Source organism: Eleutherodactylus coqui, chromosome 1 (genome assembly GCF_035609145.1).
Source record: "Eleutherodactylus coqui strain aEleCoq1 chromosome 1, aEleCoq1.hap1, whole genome shotgun sequence".
In the NCBI taxonomy this organism is placed as follows: Eukaryota; Metazoa; Chordata; class Amphibia; order Anura; family Eleutherodactylidae; genus Eleutherodactylus; species Eleutherodactylus coqui.
The window spans coordinates 155925584-155931583 of NC_089837.1; the positions used below are offsets into that span (position 1 = coordinate 155925584).

The 6000-nt window shown below is 48.8% G+C and overlaps 1 protein-coding gene across 2 annotated transcripts in view; it reads right to left on the minus strand.

Moving 5' to 3' along the window:
• Positions 1–3491, minus strand: part of IL1RAP (interleukin 1 receptor accessory protein) — a 185054-nt gene extending 181563 nt beyond the window's left edge. The window contains exon 1 of one of the 2 annotated variants that reach the window (XM_066602080.1): positions 3229–3491. The gene's annotated coding sequence lies outside the window, so the exon portion shown is untranslated. The remainder of the gene's footprint in view (positions 1–3228) is intronic. The other variant, XM_066602084.1, reaches the window with a different exon arrangement.
• Positions 3492–6000: the final 2509 nt, after the last annotated feature.

A 6000-nucleotide genomic window follows, 5' to 3' on the forward strand; every position in this document is an offset into this window, starting at 1 on the left:
GAATCCAGTGGGCGGTCCCATCGGTGATTGACAGCCTTCCCTGTATCACTGCATACACGGATAGTGGGAAATCCCTTACAGCACCTCAAACTGGAGGTGCGTTTCCTTGCATGATGATGCCCTGGTGTTTGCAGGGTTCTCGATGACTGTTAGGCCGCTACCTGTTTCTGAAATCACTCCCTGTGACTCACAGATGGCAGAATACAGTATGCATGTTGTCAAAACTTGTGTTGAAATACAGAATGGTCCTTGGCAGTACGGCTCAAGTCACTTGGTATAACAGCACACAAATCAACCTGATAGGATCTTCTCTATTCATACCTCCTGCAGTCTGGGTATCACCTGCACCGTTCACTACTTGCAGGAGGAAGGCGCCAAATGTGATGGTACCATATCAGCAACCCACTAGTGCAGTCACCTGTAGTTCCCTGGCTTCATCCAATCACAATACACTCATTTCTCATAGTTTCTAAATGGCTTTTCACCAGGCCGTTGTGCAACCAGTTCTTGATGATCATGAACTTGTAGGAGCTTTAAAGGGGTCTTCCAACCCTCCACAAATTTAGTGAAAGCTATGGATCATTATAGAACAATACAAAAATTGTAATCATTCTGCCACGGCTCCATGCCAGTCTGTGTTTCCGAAGCCATCGTGGTGACTTCATTGACTAGCTATGTGACTGGTGAAGCCAATCACTGTCCTCAGCAGTCATATGGGTAGTCAGAAATATCACCGTTGAAACATGGCCAGCGGGGGGAACTGACGCTGAAATGTAGGCGAAACGGACAGGGGAGTTATGCTTCTTTTATTGTTTTCCAAGTATCCATGGCTTTTATTACATTTGTGGGGGTCTCTGGAAAGTCCTTTAATGATATAACACAATATACAGCCACTGGCTCCCTTGTAACAGCCTCTCAGACTCACCAGCGGCAGTCTCCCGATTTTGAGCAACCCCTCTGAGGGCTTCCGACTCCAGGACCTCTCACTCACATGGTGACAACTTGGGACCCACCCCAGTTCAGATTTCAGGGAGTTCTTACATGGAACAATTATCCTTCAAATATTCGTTGAATAGTATGAGTATAAACACGGCCAACAATTGTACGAGGAATGATAATCGTTTGCTCATCATTTGCAGGCATACAAATCGCTGTTCATTGTTTGCCAGTGGTTTCATGTAAAACCATTCCTTGGTATTTTCAGACTCCATTGACAAAAGCAACGATGGACTGAACGAGCTAAGCTGAAAAATGGAAACAATAACCATGTTTCCCCAAAAATAACAGCCTGTCTTATGTTAATTTTTGCCCCAAAAGAGACACTAGGTCTTATTTTCAGGGGATGTCTTATACTTACCTAGCAGACTCGGTCCAGGTTCCTACCGCTGCTCTCCGAAGCTCCGAAATACTGAGCCGCAGCATTGATTGGCCAATTCATAAATCCAGCCTCTACAATGCGATGACTGATTGATTCATCGAGCGCTATATTGATTGGCTGAGCAGCACTCGAGAACCAATCAGAGCCATCATCGCTTCCTGTAAGTGGGATTTATGAATCCCCTAACCAGGAAGTGATCTTCTGTGGGCGGTCGAAGACTATAAGAAGCGTTTCGGAGCTCCAGAGAGCAGCGGGAGGGACCTGGACTATACCTAATGTAATGCATCTAGGGCTTATTTTTTTGGATAGGTCTTATTTTCGCGGAAACAGGGTATCTGCAGACATCATTTAAAGGAAACAACTCAGTCAACATCCGAACTATTAATTGCTCCATGTAAAAGGACCATATTCTTGCCTCTTTGGTGACTTACTAGGCCTAGATTTCTACCCAATCTCACAGCAGGTCTTGTCCCTTGTGCACACTCACCAGAGGTGCCAAATGCACACATTCATATGGGCACACCTCGGCGCAACAGCTACCACCAGAGCAGAGCAACAAATAATGACCCCTTCTAACTGCCACCTTCTCCTCCTTCAAGGTGATATCCAGAAACTCCAGTCCTGGTGTGATCAGCAACATAGGAATAGCAACACTGTTGAGGCAACAGTCCACCAGCACTCACGGCGCGTGCCAGCGGGCGTCTCGACTACATGGGATGTATGGCATAAAATAGTCATTTTGTAAGAGGCAAGTGTAGACTACTTGCACATCACCCCCTTGAAACCAGATCCTAGTGCACAGGCTCATATACACCAAAGTGGATGAAAACAATCAGTAGTAATTTGCATATAGAGCTGATAGGGTTAATAGGTCTCACACTCAATAGTGTGCTTTTCCCCAAAGGCAGGATGAAAATGCTGATAACGTAGCACACCAGAAATCATTATTCTTTGTCATATGCCTGTATCCTATATATGGGGGATGTAAACTGACACTGTATCCCTGTGGTCCAGCACTTGGGCATCAATTGTTAACAGCATCTTTATGAGAAAAAGTGAGCCCCTTTAAGAAAACACTAAGACAAGCCTAAGGAGTGCATGGGGTTTAAGCATGCATTACGACACGCAGATACAGGGCAGCGGTACCAGCAGGCAGTAATACAAATGGCAATGAAGAACAGAGGTAAAGTGAAGACTGGTGGATTCTAGAACTTAAGAGCATCCTAAGGATGTCACAGTAAATACGTAGTGCCCAGGTTCTATGCACAGATTTCCATGGCATTAGGGGTGGCACAAATTGTTTTCTGCAATACAGTACTTGCGGCCTGTGCCATGCTGTCTCGGGTTACATGCCAATGTCCTCATACACGTCCGACCTACGGGCAGATCCTCTCATCCCTGATGGAAAACCAGGAACTTCAGTTTCTGCCAGGAAACCACACAAACAGATAATGCCAGGAAGAAGACGCAAATAATCCAGTGTTTCTCAATGCCAAGGAGCTGGGGTCAGGCTGCGTCATCCTGTGTGCCCTGTCATTCAGAGAAGTCTTATTCAGGACACATCATTACTATCATTATCCATCCTGGCACTGCCAGCTCTACGGCAGAAGCATCAGCTTACTACAACAGCCCTATGCCAGCAGTTACATAGATGGGCATACTGGTACCCAGGGCTCCACACAATCTCTGCCCATTCTAAGTAGGAGAATTGGGCATCAGCAGACACAGGTCACTTTATTCTGTACCCATGTGCCCCCCTCACCACATCCATGCCCAGCACACTGCACTCCAAGTGCACTTCAGGCTGGTACCTTCCCCCTGCCCAAATATATATATGTATACAGTCTCACCTGTGTCAGCTGCTCAGGTCCCAGTCTGTATCACCAAGAAACCCCCCAGCTGTGTCCAGCTGTGCTCTGCTTCTCACTGCAGCCGCCTGGAATGTCAGCCGCAGCCCTGCCGCGGGTCACCCAGACACTTTCCATGACACTTTTTCTCTCTCCTGCTTGCCTCTTCTTTGCCCGCTCCTGCGGCACCTCCCCCGTATCCTGTGATTGGTTCAAACCGGCTGACGGCTGGAGCGAAGGAATGCTCCACCCAGCTCCGGGTTAGAGGGGGGGTGGAGCTCGGTGGTAGGTGGTGGCTGCTGCTGCTGCAGAACCGGAGCTTCTAGTGGGCTCTGAGTGACAGAGTTGGTGATTCATGCGCCTCCATCTACAGGAAGAGGATGTTGTGTAACCGCCGTGTGCGAGGCGGCCGAGCAATGCTTTTATGAGAGTTTCAAAGTACAGGCGGGCATGGTGCGCAGTATGGTGGTCGCTGGAGCCTCACCTCAGCACCCCGCTGTTGTAGAGGTGGGGGTCCACAACTTGGGGGTCACATAGTGGGGGGAGACATAGGACTTCCTGTGTGGAGCAGTACAGATGACAACTTTCAGGAGAGGAACAGCAGCAGCCAATATTTAGTACCTACCTCACATGCCAGCCCCAGCCCTGTAGTGCCAGCCGCAGCCCTCACATGCCAGCCCCAGCCCTGTAGTGCCAGCTGCAGCCCTGTAGTGCCAGCCTCGGGGGCAACAAGGCCTGGCGCACACTTGGGTTAAAGCGGAAGTCAGTTAGGGTTAACAATTCAGCCGGCAAGCGCGTTATCTGGCCAAGAAGCTCATCCCGCTATTGCGCTTGCCAACATACGTTTTACCCGCGTATCTGAGGTTTTTTTTATTCAAAAACGGCTCGCTTCTGTGAAATTGCGCTCCTCGAGCGCGTGTGTCACGAGCGTCAGAGTATCGCAAGTGTTTCCCATTGGTTTCAGTGGGAAACATCGCACGGTAGGTAAGTGTCCTGCAATGCCTTTAAAGGTCTCAACGAAAACAAGGAACGGGGCGTTCCGAGGAAACGCCAAAAGATGGAACGTGCTATGATTTTTTTTCTCTAACCTCGTAGCATCGCTGTGGGGATAAAAAAAAAAAAGGCCGGCTGCACACAGGCGAGAAAACCTCACAAACATGAACCTCATTCTTGGAGCGGGGTCATAAACTTGAGCAATTGTTTTTTCCCTGCATGGCAGCGCAATACGATGCGGGAATCAAATCACAGCATGTTCTACCCTTCTGCGTGCTGTCGCATCGCAGCGCCCACTGGGTGCCCGCAATGTGATATCTCCCGTTGAAAACTATGGGAATATCTCCGCAAACCTCCAAGGTTCCCTGTATCCCCAATCATCAGGATAGGTAATCAATAGTTGATCGGTGGGGGTCCATCGCTCAGGACCCCGACCGATCAGCTGAGCGGGCGCATGCTGTCAGTGGGGGAATAACACAGAGGTCGGTGTGGAAGCGTCCGCGCTGACCTCCGTGTAGTGGCCGGCACTTGTAACTGCAGGCATGGCTCTCATTGAAATCAAAGGGAGCCGTGCTTCCAGTGACAAGCACCGACCACTATATGGAGATTGGCGCGGAGATTCCCACTCCAACCTCTGTATTTGGAGCTGAAGTCTCTGCGCTAACCTCTCATGGTCCCCGGGCCCTTGATCCCCGTTGACCAATAGAAAACGGCGATCACGGAAAAGTTTAAAAAAAAAAGTTAAAGTTACAGCTCCCCTCATGGGTCGGACCCAGGATAAGAGCTGAAAATACTCACCTCCAGTCTTCATGATGTCTTGTGGCGGTCCGGACCTGCTGCGGGCTTCAGCACATGTGGCGCCAATGCGTTTAGAAGGCCCAGAGAGCCCAGCAAATTTATAATCGCCATGCACCAGGCTGTCAAACATAGCCAAATGCAGGGAGATGTCATCGGGGACTGCTGTATGCTGTTCCTGGTCATGTGATCAGTGTTATCTATTGATAATAGTGATCATGTAAAGTTATAAGACAGTTTAAAAAGTTAAAGATTTATTTCCCCTTACGGATCCTAACGTCCCCAGATTTGTTCCTTGATCGGATCTTTATCCAAGGACCTTTCTCAGCTTTGGCACATGCATCCGCCATTTTACAAAGTCAAGGATTGCCCGGGAAATGTAAAATATTCCGTCTCCTAGCTACCAAAGGTAGCAGAAAGGCCTGAGATGTCACAGGGGGCCGCGGTAATTGGTCCCCGGTCACATGATCGCTATTATCCAATGGAAAATGGCGATCATGTAAAAGTTAAATAAAAAGTTGAAGTTTCATCTCCCCTCACTGATGCGATCGGTGAGAGGAGATAAAACTTCTTACCGGAGGCCTGCACATTTGAACCTCGATGCGATCATCCTCCACGGATCTTCCCCACCTTCTGTGCATGCGCCCGCCGGTAAGATGCTGGACACGTGCACAGGAGACGGGGAGCTCCAGAAATTCAAAATCTCCTTGCTACCTGCTGCCAAAGGTAGCCGAGAACGTGAAGCACTGACTGGTGGCCTCGTTGAGCGGTCCCCGGTCACGTCATAAAAAGGTAGCGATCTACCTTCTGCTGATATCGCAAGAGCGGATAGTAATTGCGGATTCCGCAAGCGTTTGATGCGCTGTAATATGCAAATCAATCCAATGCATTAGATTACACAATTCTGCTCACAGCGGGTTGGAATTACATAATCCACTCACAGAAAAAACGCAGCATGTTCTATTTTACCGTGGATATCTGTGACAT